The sequence below is a fragment of the Tasmannia lanceolata genome, unplaced genomic scaffold (genome assembly GCF_043159265.1).
Source record: "Tasmannia lanceolata isolate RefF3 unplaced genomic scaffold, GAP_Taslan_0.1 ptg000006l, whole genome shotgun sequence".
Lineage (NCBI taxonomy): Eukaryota > Viridiplantae > Streptophyta > Magnoliopsida > Canellales > Winteraceae > Tasmannia > Tasmannia lanceolata.
In genome coordinates, this window is record NW_027518683.1 from 2,344,101 (window position 1) to 2,359,011 (window position 14,911).

General features: G+C 35.8%; 1 pseudogene across 1 annotated transcript; it reads left to right on the forward strand.

The window, feature by feature from the left end:
* Positions 1 to 5,716: 5,716 nt before the first annotated feature.
* Positions 5,717 to 10,428, forward strand: LOC143878114 (uncharacterized; annotated as a pseudogene). The gene is made up of 8 exons (XR_013250879.1): positions 5,717 to 5,821; positions 6,238 to 6,261; positions 6,343 to 6,528; positions 6,691 to 6,810; positions 8,298 to 8,393; positions 8,511 to 8,605; positions 9,730 to 9,846; positions 10,180 to 10,428. The product of XR_013250879.1 is annotated as an uncharacterized LOC143878114 (transcript).
* The last annotated feature ends 4,483 nt before the right edge of the window (positions 10,429 to 14,911 follow it).

The window sequence follows — 14,911 nt, forward strand, 5'->3', positions numbered from 1 at the left end:
GTCTTCCCGTTTTTCGAATATGAATCCAATGAGTCTACCAGGAAGTCGTACACAGGGTATGCCCAAGCAATTCTTCCCACGGCCTCTGCTCCTAAGTAAGGGAAGAGGCAGGATTTTGTCCTGTGATCCACAGGGTCAGCTCGGGCAAAAAGAACACAGCAGCACAGAAGCAGTAACAAATGTCTCACTGTTGCGTGGACGGATGCAATCTCATCCGATCTCGACTCCGCCCTTATAACATCTGCAATCTCACTAAATCTCGCCCAAGCACCGGAAAACCTCCAACCTTCGACCTCCTCTGTCGAATCCCAGTCTATTCGTATTCTATCTCCTACCAAGCTTAGGCCCAATGCCAATGCTAAATCCCTTACCTCAAAGGGGAGTAATATGCCACCTATTTGAAATGCCCTTGACTTGGGTATCCAACATCGCACGAGGACGGTCAAAATTGCCTTGTGCAATTTCAGACCTTCCAAATTAAGCAAGGCCCCAAATGGGCCGCGCTCTAGCATATCGGTATGTGCTTTCCTCAAGTCAAGGGACCTGAAGAATTCGTCAAACTTAGAGGGGCAGCATCTCGACGTAGCATAAGACGCCTGCAAAACAAACCATTATTAGATATATACAACATTTTAAAAAATACAAGGCCTAAAAGAATAACGGAGGCATTACCATGGTTTGATGAGATGATCACTAGGGGGAAAAGATGGAATCAAATCCACTAAATCAGATTTCGACCTGTTGAAACAGAATGTGGTGAAAAAAAGTTAACAACTGCTTTAAACCAACTGATTTCTCAAATATTAAGGGGTTTAAACCAACCTTTAGGGCTTTAAACCATAGATTTAGTAAAACATTAGGGGTTTAAACCAACCTTTAGGGCTTTAAACCATAGATTTAGTAATACATTAGGGGTTTAAACCAACCTTTAGGACTTTAAACCATAGATTTAGTAACACATTAGGGGTTTAAACCAACATTTAGGGCTTTAAACCATAGATTTAGTAACACATTAGGGGTTTAAACCAACCTTTAGGGCTTTAAACCATAGATTTAGTAACACATTAGGGGTTTAAACCAACCTTTAGGGCTTTAAACCATACATTTAGTTACACATTAGGGCTTTAAACCAACCTTTAGGGCTTTAAACCATAGATTTAGTAACACATTAGGGCTTTAAACCATACATTTAGTAAAAACTTAGGGGTTTAAACCAACCTTTAGGCCTTTAAACCAAAGATTTAGTAAATAATTAGGGGTTTAAAGCAACCTTTAGGGCTTTAAACCATACATTTAGTAAAAACTTAGGGGTTTAAACCAACATTTAGGACTTTAAACCATAGATTTAGTAACACATTAGGGGTTTAAACCAACCTTTAGGGCTTTAAACCATAGATTTAGTACAAAATTAGGGATTTAAACCAACCTTTAGGGCTTTAAACCATAGATTTAGTAAACAATTAGGGGTTTAAACCAACCTATAAGACTTTAAACAATAAATTTAGTAAAATATTAGGGGTTTAAACGAACATTTAGGGGTTTAAACCAAAGATTTAGTACAACATTAGGGGTTTAAACCAACATTTAGGGGTTTAAACCAAAGATTTAGTACAACATTAGGGGTTTAAACCAACCTTTAGGGCTTTAAACCATAGATTTAGTAAAACATTACGGGTTTAAACCAACCTTTAGGGCTTTAAACCATAGATTTAGTAAAACATTAGGGGTTTAAACCAACCTTTAGGGCTTTAAACCATAGATTTAGTAATACATTAGGGGTTTAAACCAACCTTTAGGGCTTTAAACCATAGATTTACTAAAAAATTAGGGGTTTAAACCAACCTTTAGGCCTTTAAACAAAAGATTTAGTAAATAATTAGGGGTTTAAACCAACCTTTACGGCTTTAAACCATACATTTAGTAAAAACTTAGTGGTTTAAACCAACCTTTAGGACTTTAAACCATAGATTTAGTAACACATTAGGGGTTTAAACCAACATTTAGGGCTTTAAACCATAGATTTAGTAACACATTAGGGGTTTAAACCAACCTTTACGGCTTTAAACCATACATTTAGTAAAAACTTAGGGGTTTAAACCAACCTTTAAGGCTTTAAACCATAAATTTAGTAAAACATTAGGGGTTTAAACGAACATTTAGGGGTTTAAAAAAACCTTTAGGCCTTTAAACCAAAGATTTAGTAAATAATTAGGGGTTTAAACCAACCTTTATGGCTTTAAACCATACATTTAGTAAAAACTTAGGGGTTTAAACCAACCTTTAGGACTTTAAACCATAGATTTAGTAACACATTAGGGGTTTAAACCAACATTTACGGCTTTAAACCATAGATTTAGTAACACATTAGGGGTTTAAACCAACCTTTAGGGCTTTAAACCATAGATTTAGTACAAAATTAGGGGTTTAAACCAACCTTTACGGCTTTAAACCATAGATTTAGTAAAAAATTAGGGGTTTAAACCAACCTTTACGGCTTTAAACCATACATTTAGTAAAAACTTAGGGGTTTAAACCAACCTTTAGGACTTTAAACCATAGATTTAGTAACACATTAGGGGTTTAAACCAATATTTAGGGCTTTAAACCATAGATTTAGTAACACATTAGGGGTTTAAACCAACCTTTAGGGCTTTAAACCATAGATTTAGTACAAAATTAGGGGTTTAAACCAACCTTTACGGCTTTAAACCATAGATTTAGTAAAAAATTAGGGGTTTAAACCAACCTTTAGGGCTTTAAACCATACATTTAGTAAAAAAATAGGGGTTTAAACCAACCTTTAGGACTTTAAACCATAGATTTAGTAACACATTAGGGGTTTAAACCAATATTTAGGGCTTTAAACCATAGATTTAGTAACACATTAGGGGTTTAAACCAACCTTTAGGGCTTTAAACCATAGATTTAGTACAAAATTAGGGGTTTAAACCAACCTTTACGGCTTTAAACCATAGATTTAGTAAAAAATTAGGGGTTTAAACCAACCTTTAGGGCTTTAAACCATACATTTAGTAAAAAATAGGGGTTTAAACCAACCTTTAAGGCTTTAAACCATAAATTTAGTAAAACATTAGGGGTTTAAACGAACATTTAGGGGTTTAAACCAAAGATTTAGTACAAAATTAGGGGTTTAAACCAACCTTTAGGGCTTTAAACCATAGATTTAGTAAAACATTAGGGGTTTAAACCAACCTTTAGGGCTTTAAACCATAGATTTAGTAACACATTAGGGGTTTAAACCAACCTTTAGGGCTTTAAACCATACATTTAGTAAAAACTTAGGGGTTTAAACCAACCTTTAGGACTTTAAACCATAGGTTTACTAAAAAATTAGGGGTTAAAAATTAGGGGTTTTCAGAAAACTGATTTTCAAACTGATTTTTGTTTTCAAAACCCCTAATTTTTGGTTTCCCTAAAATCCTAAAAATTTGGTTTTCCAAAAATTTGGTTTTCCTAAAATCCTAATTTTTGGTTTCCCTAATTTTTCAAAACCCTAAAATCCCAAAAAAAAACTGAGAGGGAGAGAGTACCAACCTATGAGAGAGGGAGAGCGACAGGGTGCCGTTGAGAGAGAGGGCCGTCGAGAGGTCGAGAGAGAGGGTGCCGTGCCGTCGACGAAGAGGGCCGTCGAGAGAGAGGGTACCGTCGAGAGAGAGGGTACCGTCGAGAGAGAGGGCCGTCGAGAGGTCGAGAGAGAGGGTGCCGTGCCGTCGACGAAGAGGGCCGGAGAGAGAGAGGGTACCGTCGAGAGAGAGGGCCGTCGAGAGGTCCAGAGAAAGGGTGCCGTGCCGTCGACGAAGAGGGCCGGAGAGAGAGAGGGTACCGTCGAGAGAGAGGGCCGTCGAGAGGTCGAGAGAGAGGGCCGTCGAGAGGTCGAGAGAGAGAGTGCCGTGCCGTCGACGGAGAGTGCCGGAGAGAGAGAGAGTAAAGAGAGAGAAAGGCCGGAGAGAGAGGCCGGTGATTGCGACAGAGAGAGAGAGAGAGAGAGGTGAAAATATCTTTGTCAAAATATCTTTTTACTCATTCCCAAAGTAAAAAAATAAATTCAACTGAGGGGTACTTTGGTCTTAAAACACCCAAACAAGTCACTATCACTCAATATTAGTCATTTTCAAATCTCCCCTCTGGACACGTCATTATCATAATAAAGACCTTTTTTTTGGTCATTTTCTCTATTTTTATTGACTTTTGCTTTTTTTGTTTTTTTTCCCAAGAGTTTGTTTCTTGGTCTTTCTATTGTTTATATAATCTTCCTCAAATACCAGAGAGAAAATCTCCTATTCCTATATGTTTTCTTTTTATACATTGAAACCGGAGATGGGGTTCTAGATGGAAATTCACTAAACCCCCTCTAATTTTTATTTAAATCTGAAATCCTTTAGATTCTGATATTGAAATCAGAGTGAATTCATACGAAAACCCCTTTGATTGCAAAACTTCAGAGGGTATCTTTCCCTATTAGCATCTGGTAGTAAACTTTGATTTTTTTTCTTCTAGTCACGAATTTTCCGATCCCTTTTATTAATTTATTATTAAGTTTTTACACTGATACATGCACAAAAGGCACTTAGTTTATTATAGAAGGGTGTAAATGCTGAAGCCCCTGCCCTCACTTCTCTTTACCCTCTACTTTCGTCAAATCTTTTGATAGATTCTGATGGGTAAAACAATCTTGTACTTTGCTTGACTTTTGAAAAATTAGTGTAATAATTTCATTTATATGATTTTAACCCGTAAACCCCTGTTTCTAATATGTTGCGTGTCAAATATACAACAACAGTCTATATAAGACAAAACCACAAGAAAAGTGTTGCATGTGAAAAAAATGACTGTAGATGAGGAAGTTTATCTTTTTTGATGTGGTTGTGTTTATAGTGTTAAAAGGTGCTCGGGAAAACTTTGTAAACTTCCCAAGGAGTGAGGGGTTATTAATTTTATTTAAGGATTGATGGCTGTTGATGGGTACGTTTTTATCTTTTTTGATGTAGTTGTGTCTGTAGTGTGTTAAAGGGTGTCTGAGAAAACTTTGTAGATCTTCCTAAGGAGTGGGGGTTATTAATATTATTCAAGAATTGATTAGGTTCCTAATTCATTATGTTCCTATAACTTATGTGCATATGCATATATGTTTTGATTTAAACCAATCAGAGCTAGAATTCTGGTAGTCTCTAATCCACTAGAATTTCGGGTGCTATTTGTGTGTAAACTGCAGTTTAAAAGGCTTCTGATATTGCAATTTACAGACAAATTGCACCCACGATGCAATTGGAATGCACACCCAAACATGAGTTCTTATTTTGCATCTTTGATTTTTACATGTTGGTCAGAGTATTGAAATGTAGCTCTATCTAAGTATGCACCTGTCAAGAAATCAACAAGTTCTGATGGGTGTTTTATTGGGACCTTGTTTCATGAAGAAATTCATGTGAGAATAGAATTTGAATGCATATTATTCTTTTCCCTGGATATGGGATTTACCTTTACTTGCTATCTCATCTTTCTGTTTTTTTTTAATGGGTTCTGGGTTTTGAGGTTGGGTTATATTTTTGTTTCCTGACTTGTTTCAATGAGCACTGGTTTCTTGTTTTCTTTCTTCAACTGCAAAAATGCTTGAACTTTGAGAAAGGAGGGGAAGGGTTCACTGAGTTGATCTTGAGTAAGCTTCCTCTGCAAACACCTTGTAATTGTGCGAACGATGGAGCAAATTTTGAGCATGCCAGATGTGCCCAAGGGTCAGCTTCCTCCACACCTCGAGCTTCAGAGAACCCGTGTCCTTTGCTCGTCAGATGCACCATTACATGTAAGCTGCCCATTATCTTTAAATATTGAAATTATATTGTAATGCTTTTAGGGTCCCAGTGGCTCTAAGTTTATATTTATTTTTTATTTTTTAACCTCAGTTGCTCTAAGTTGTTTTCTGTTTTTTTTTTCTTTTTAATAATTCTGGGGTACACTGGGGACATGAGGTTTCTCATTCCTTTCCGTGGAGTTTGTTCAAGTTACGGAATTTTCTTGTTTCATAGCCCCCCTTTGCAAGTTGCAACTAGGGGTTTCCTATTCTATTTCACCTTGTCTAGCAGCTTATGTTTGGCCCTCCTTTTCAGTTGGTCATATTTGTATTCAGGGTTCCCCATTTAACTTATTTCTTGCTTATTTATTTATTATTTTGAGATGCTGTTTGGAGTTTTTTTGTTGTTTAATGTTCCAATTTCTCAGGTTAGTGACTCTTCTGACTTTCTGGTTTCTTTGGTTCATTGCTTATTTTTATGTTATGTTCTGATCACCAACTTTACAATTTCTAACATATTTTTGAATTTGAAGGCAGAAAGTATTCAATATTCTGGTGCTTATGCATCAATGGGAGTTGATAATAGTTTGCCGATAGATGATTTCTGCAATAATTTTAGAGTTGAAGTTATTCGACTTACGGAGGATGACATCAAATTTGATATGATTGGAATAGATGCTTCACTGGCTAATGCATTCAGGAGGATCCTCATAGCTGAGGTATGTTTGTATTTCTATTAAATGAGCTGTTTCTCATGGGGTTTGGAGCTATGTCAGTAGCACTCAAATTATTGCAGTGGATAAAAGAAACCGCAACCGAGTGAAGTATTCTCAGCAGTTGTAGAAGCCATGGAACAATACTTCACTCAATCAGTAAAATGAACAACTGTTGATTGCTTCTTAGAACTCCACATCAAAGAGTCAACCAGACAGAAGAAGACAGAGTTATATGATCAAATTGGAACAATACACAGAAAACTAGCAAGTCCACCTTCTACTCAGGTCTCTTTTCTTTTCCTTTATCTTGATTATAAAGCAGAAATAAAAAAATATTATCGAAAAATAGATGATTATTATTTGGACACATTTATTTTTCCTTGTGTTCAATAGTGTTGATGCTTTAACTTTAAAATCCTTCTCCTCCTGTTAAACTGTCCACATTATCCCTTTCAAACTATGTTTGTCACTATTCATAGGCAATTGATCTATTAATTTTATTTGCTCATTCTCTTGTATCCCCTCCTCTCTTTTTCTTAATAAATTATCTTCTTGGACCAGGGAGCAATTTGATGGAACTCTGACCAATTGCAAGAAATGCTTAGTTAAATTCATGATAATGGAAAACCATTTTCATGAAGCAAAGATGCTAATTTCAATAAAGAGGCCGTATTTGGAACCAACTTCAAGATTTGGTTTTAAATTTCGGTCGAAGCATTTTGTTTCGGCCGAAATATTTCGATTTTACCTGCTACTGAAACAATATCCTCTTGGATTCAGAAAAATACTAGATTTCACTTGAAATTTCTGGATTTGGTTGATGTTTTGGTCAAAATATGCGAAACATGCAACTTTTCAGGTAAAAAAATAATGTTTTTGGTCGAAACGTTGACATTTCTACAGAAACTCTGACAAAAATCTACTCCACTTGCAGAAAAGAGAAGAACAACCAGTTTCCTTAAGATATTTCTAATAATCAGCAGAAAAAAATGAAACACTAGTAGTGAAGAATCTTACCTGGATTTTGGTCATATTGCACGCTGAAATGTTTCCATGATTTTACAAGATTTTGGCCGAAATTTTCTGTTTCGGTTCCGCTGATGACCGAAACCGAAATTTAAAACGTTGCTACAAGAAAGGCGTCGTATTCTAAAGATCATAGAAGATCTCCAACTTTTACTTGGACAGAATTTTAGAGATTCTGAATTTGGATCGAATATATCGTGAATTTGGGATTTGTTTTAACAAAAATGGTAGAAGGCTTTATCATTCAAAAAAAATGGTAGAAGGCTTCACAAAGTTGGCAGATAATCATGAATTTGTGTAATCATTCCAAAAAAAAAATCATGAATTTGTGTAAAAGAATAATGAAATTTATTGGCTGAAGGAGTATTTTCCAATTCTGAAAAATAAAATAAAAAATCATGTATTGGTATTATTAGTCAGTTTACATTTTGTAGACTGATAAACTTTGTTTAACATTGGACCCACACGGATATTGCATATCCCTGAATAAGTCAATCCCATAGGACAATGTTATACACCACATGCATTTGTATAACTAATTTCATTCTATGGATACCATTGCCTCGCCTTTTTCTCTTTATTCCCTATCTTTATACTTGTTCGCTCTTATTAACATCCAATTTCCAGAAGGAACAGTTGTTACAGGTTCTCTGATGGCTTATTCCTTGTGAAAAATTGGGAACTGTGGGCACACCCCCTTTCTTTGAAATGGCCATACAAATTCATCAAAGTTTCTCTTTTTGCAGACAATTGAGCTTGAAGCTCTAGCCGTGAAAGGTGTGGGAAAAACTCATGCCAAGTGGTCTCCGGTGTGTACAGCATGGTATAGAAATCTCCCTGAGGTAAAAGATATTATTAATACCCACCTTTGATGCCCTCACAAAACTGCCACCTCCCTATGTTCCAACAAATAGTGTTTACATGTAACTTTTATTTATTGCTGTAATTTTTTTGAGCAGATTGTGTTACTGAAAGAAGTTGAAGATGATAAAACAGAAGAGCTGGTAAAAAAAGTGCCCTGTTAATGTCTTCGACATTGAAGATATTGGCAATGGTGAGCAACCTTATCCTTGGCAGGAACATGAAAATTATTGTATTTGTCCTTGGAATCACCAAGCCATCTAGAGTGTAGAAGCCGAATAGAATGCACCTAGAATTCTATAATGTTGAAAGGGTGGAAATATCATCTATCTTTACTTTTGTTACAACGGTCAGAGCACCTTCGATTGAAGACTCTTGTTTTGCCGTGGAAATGGTGCATACTGTAAATAACATTTAGGTTATTTTGCCATTCAAAAAAATAACATTTGGGTTATTTTAGTAAATGATTTTTTTTTGTTCATTTTCTTTCTTGTGTTGATTTCATGGCACTTTATAGTAGTTTCAACTTCGAAACCACAGTTGGTTTTTCTATCAATTGTATAGGAGTAGGAGTGAGCATTGAGAAGGTACACAGAACATTCACGGCTTCACATGTACTTCTTTTCCAGTTTGTGCTTGCTCTAAAAACCAATTTCAATTTATATCTATTGTTGGATAACTCTGTTTAAATGATCCTTGATTTTATTAATATTGTCCATTTTTTCTAGCGGCATTTTGATTTATTGGAAAGTTTTTCCGTATGGAAGTGAGAAAGAATAACTTGTTTCTTCATTTCCTCTGCTATGAACGCCATCAAAAAAACTTATTTCAGGAGGGAACCTAGCAGCTTTAGAAAATAGTGGAAGCTTCCTTGCTAATCTCTCTGTTTTCATTCCCAAATTTGGGAGCTTCATTCATTTCTCAAAAAATGCTGGAATGGCTTCTGAATAATTATTTATTTTTGTCTGATCGTAGGTTTCTTTTTTTCTGTCTTTGGTTTCAGTTCATTAAAAACTTTTCAAGATTTATCTCAACTGGACCAATTGTTATGAGTAATGGGTAGCTCACTAGATAATTTATGTTCTATATTTTGAAGTGGTGATTAGTATTTTAATCAATTTCCAAAAAGAAAGATACGTATGTATGTATGTTCTAGAACTAGTTGGGTTATTTTCTTCATTCTAAAACAACCAGGCATTCTTTTTGTCTAATAGAAGTCTGGTGCTTCAATCCCATATACCATTTTATGATATCATATACCTTTTTTTGTAATCTTCTTTCCTTTTGAGTGATCATTAATTTTGCCCCACTGAGCAGGTAGGAAGAAGGCCATTGTTGCGCGATCACGTGCCTGTACGCTCTGTAGAGAATGTATTCGTGGAGGTGATTGGGAGAAATTTGTAGAGCTACGACGTGTTAAAGACCACTTCATCTGTAAGTAGTACAGCAGAAAGTATAAATAATAAATAAAATTATTGTATAACTAACTAACGATAAGGAAATATTCCTTATTATAGCCAGTCAAATTATATGGGAGGAAAGTGCAACTGTGAAATGAATCATTCTGAAGAGGAACATATGCTACATTTTTGCAAGATTAATGGAGGCTTTTTACAGTTTCTCTAGCATAATATTCTGTTTATTTTGCCATTCACTTTGAGGGCTATTGATTCCAATTAACACTTATGCTGTTAACTTGTGCTAATTAGAGCTGAAAGCTGCATACTTTTGGATTGTTTTGATGTTTGTTTGAATTTTGCCTGGCAGTTACTATCGAGGCGGCTGGACAATTGGCTCCCGAAGAGTTATTCACTGAAGCTGTGAAAATTTTGGAAGACAAGTGCGAGCGCATCCTCACCCAACTTTCATGAGAAACAAATTGGTTTCCGGGCTTAGAAATGGAAAATTTTGAACGGCTAGGAAGAGATCGGCTTTGTAAGTAAAGAGACCAGTTTTGTAAGTAAATCTTTGTTCCTTTTGAGGCTTTTCTTATGGATCACTAACTTTTCACTGTGATTTCCTCTTTTTTTATCAAGCTTTGTAAGTAAATCTTTGCTCGTTTTTTTGGCTTTGTAAGCAAATCTTTGTTCTTTTTGAGGCCTTTCTTATGGATCTCTTACTTTTCATTGTGATTTCCTCTCTTTTTATAACTTTTTCCGTTATTTTAGTGCGTTTTTTTTCTTTTGGAACTGGTAGAGATTTTATTAGGAAGAGAAGAAATCCATGATCAAGACAATCATGGGAAAGAGAACAGAACAAAAAATTAGAGGAAAAACATAAAGAACAGCTCAAGGAGGAAGGTAATAAAAAAAACTCCAAAACCTCTGATCCCGCTTCATTAGTTTTTAATTTGAAAACATGTCAGAAATTATGGTGTTAGAGTTAGTTAAAAGGCATTTGCTTCAACTGAAGTTTTGCCGCTTGTGTATTAAAGAATCCTAATTTAAAAGGGCTACTGATATTGGCACTACCATGTTTTGATAATGGGACTAACTCAACTTGTGATTTATTCTTTGACCAAAAAGCTCACAGCAGCCAATAAAATAATAAAAAAACAAGGTGAGTTAGCCCCGTTATCAAAACATGGTGCCGCGAATATCACTGGCTTTTAAAAATTAAACTTTTTGCGAGTACATTGTTACTGACTAATCCGAAATTACTTTTCAGATTATTAGATTAAGGATTTATTGAAAAATCCCAATCTTAAAAAGAGAACCGGAAGTCCTGCAGTTCCTCCCAAAATTTTCTTTACTCAATTTTCAGAACACATAAGGGGACTCGGTAAAACAGAGGGATTTGCTAGGCAATTTTGTGGAAAGCCATTTAAAGGCTCACTTTTGCAGGAGAGAACATCCTTCTCTATGAATTAAATGAATAAGACAAAATCTGTCAAAAAGTGACCATGTGTGGCTATTCTCTCCTGCAAAAGTGAGCCGCGAAATGTCTTTCTGTGAAATTGCTTAGCAAATTTTGAAAACAGAAATGGCGTTAACCATTTCCACTTTTTGCTTGTTGGCCAGTGATCGGACTATTAGATTGTCCGCCTGGTGTAGTATTTGCAGCATACATTGGTGCACTAGCATGCTTTGATTATTGCACTAAATCAGCTTGTCTTTTATTATTTAAACAGCTGTAAATGGTTATTACAGTTCCCAGAAAAGCTCTAAGAAGCCAATTAAAAAAGAAAAAGACGAGCTGAGTTCGTGCAATTATTAAAACATGGTAGTGCCAATATCAGTATCCTGAATTTTTAATGCCCCATTTTTTAACTTTAAAAATCCAAAATAATTAAAAATTCTATGTTTTTTAATTAATGTTAATCTGAGGAATGATTCGCTTCTCATAAATTACTTGTAATTCTTGAGAGAATTGAACTTACATCCTAATCTATCTGTGCTGGTAGCCACCCTCCCATGCTTTCTCTTATTTAGACCCTGTTCGTTTAAGATTATGACAACAGATTGTGAGTGCTAAAAGCCTAAACCTATTATCGGACTCAAAATTTAAACATAATTTTGAGTCCAATAATAGGTTTGGCAGTCACAATCGGCTTTGATAATCTTAAAAAACCAGGGCCTTGGAAAATCACATGCACGTAACTATCATCCCATACCTTTTGATGTCTCTTATTTAGAAGATCACATGCACGTAACCATCATCCCATGCCATTTGTACGTCTTTTATTTAGAAAAAGAAGTATGCATAGTAGATACATGTGATGTGAAATAACACATGCATCTTTTTCCCGATTTTTCCCAGAATGTGTTTGGTACTTTGGTTGTACAAGTGAGGAAAGAGGATTTTTAAACTCTCAAACTGCATGACCCTAAGAAATTCATCAAAATGTTGCCCCACCCTGAATTTTTTTTTTATACATCAAGTGGTCTTTTATGGAGAAAATAAAATAAAAAATCCACTTTTCACGTTCTTTCCTATGAAAACCTTTCTTAGACATTTCCCATATTTTCCGAATAGTTGCCTTGCCAGCTTTACAACTGTGAACTTTGTAACTATAAAGGCTCCACCGGCTTTCATGTGCTGTTTCAGCTGGGCTTTTTTATTCTTGCTTTTTCCTTCAAAATAGAGAAAAAAAGGATAGGTAGACCTCATGAGTTTGCAAGTCACGGGAAATTGAAGTCCTTACCAACACAACAATTTACACATTCAATATGTTCCCCTCCCTCCTTGTGTGTTTGGTTGCACAAAGTCTCGGCAGCTGTCGGAATTTTGATTGAACTTCAGATGGTATTCTCCATTTGGTTGCCAATATTGGATTAAGTCTGCTAGGTAATTATTGCATGTTTGGGAGAATTATTGTCCCCTCCTTATAGCTTTTCAAACCAAAATTTTTGAAAAAAGGTGGAATTTTGCTTCAAAAGTCTCTCTCTCTCTCTCTTAGTAATGACATTCCCATACTTCTTTATTCTATGTCGCGCACCCAAACACTACTTACCACTATTTCCCAAGGTAATTCCAGGCCAACCCATGCCTATCTCCTCCTTGTTGACTTCTTATTCCACTAATCTCAGAGTTTGCGAGGATGATTAGTGAAGGCTAATATGGTCAAGGTGATAAATCAACCCTCATATATCTTAAATCGACCCCCTATGTGCTTTTCTTTGATGAGAGAGAGAAACAGTGAAACACATACTGCCATATGGTCAATAATAAGTAGGGGTGTCATTACCAACATAGGGGTCATCCACAATGTAAGTAGGGGCGTCATTACCAATATAGGGGGTTGGTTTATCACTGCCCTACAGTCAATAATGAAACTTTCAGAAGGCAAACTGCTTATTTCCATTTACGTTTTGATGGCACATCTTCGTTATACAAAAAGAGTACTCATCTGAGTCATCTCTAACGTGCGCCCGCATGTGATGTATGCTACCATGAGCGTGGGGTGTCACATATATAGCATAGATAGCGATGCCAATATGTATATTCTTTTTTATGCTTTATTCGTTCCAAGTTATTTTCTACGGTTCTAAAAAATATTAATTTTGGCTGGTTGCGTTTAGCAGACCAAGACTTAAAATAGCGTGTAGCACATCTGCCGAAACGCATATAAGTTGGGAATCTTTTTTATTTAAATTTCGGACACTGCCAAGTGGCAAGTGGAAGGGCCCACCACTGATTGATCCGGACCGATCATCTAATAAGCCCTAGGTTGGATCATCTGATATTGATAGATATCTAATTTTTGGTCGTTGAATGTGAACTATTGAATCCTTGGATAAACTACTCTTTAAGATAGGCTATCCTATTTGGATAACTTTATTTTTAAATTATCTTCTCCATTCTTCACCAATTCTAATACACTTTCCTACTTGGGAGATTTCATATGATCTGTGCTCGTGAAGTCAATAATTTTTCATAGAGTATAGTGGGATCCACTTATTAGGATGATCCAAACCGTTCATTTGATGAGCGTAACCCATAAATAATCTCCATGGGATGATCCTCACCCTCCGTTATGAGTTAATTAACGCCCTCTTAGGCTTCTCTCCTCCTCAATATTCCATAGAAAGAAAAAAAATTCATTGTTACCAGGTGTATGACTCACCCAAGTTCTTTTACGATATATGGAAAATGCATTCTATGCCACAAAATAAGAGAAAAAGAGTTGCATGTGAATAGCTCATGGCCCTAAGCTTGGGCTTGGCTTTCGAGGTTTTGTTTTGTTTTCTTAAACAAATGAATGATTAAATGGATGTGAACATGGGTTAAAACCGTATAAAATACAAAGGAAGCTTTTATCAAATCGACTTAGGAAATCTTTACGTGGGCTATAAGATTAAATACCCTTAATAATGTTATATTAATCCTAATGGTAGGTGTAATCCCTAAAGTGTCATTAGGAGCGTTCATGAAATGATTCTGATATGGGTCCCATCACTTCCGAGGTATGGCATTGTTTCGGCTTAAACTTTGAACTCAAGGACACCCAATTCAAGGAATCAGAAAAAAATGGAAGAAAGGCAACTGGGAAAAGAAATTTCATGGAATATTGTTTAACTAAAGCAAGAGAGGCAGATTTGAAGGGGTGGTATGGAGAGAATGGGAAGAGAATTTCAAAGAGACTCTGATTGGAAAACTCCACAACTGATCTACCCAAAATATGTAAGACTTCCTCAACCACCACCCTTCTTTCAAACCAAATTGGTAAAGGGTATCACATGCCAAATACGATTACCACACAATCAAAACTTAAAAAATTGAGCCTTCCTCAACCACTTATACTCTTTTAAACTGAACTGGTAAAAGAGCATCCAATACCAAACAACCAACCTTAAAAGATTCAAGGCTTTCTCAACCATCCATTCTATTTCAAAAACTTTTTTGAAAGAACACTTTGAACAAGACTAGTTGTTCCAGTCCACAAGCATCACTATCAGAAGATACTAGGAGCATAAGGTGTAATTTTGTCATTTCAAATTGCACCAAGATGCCCTTCTCACACTTGAAGTTGTAGCTCACTTTTCTATACTTCCAACAC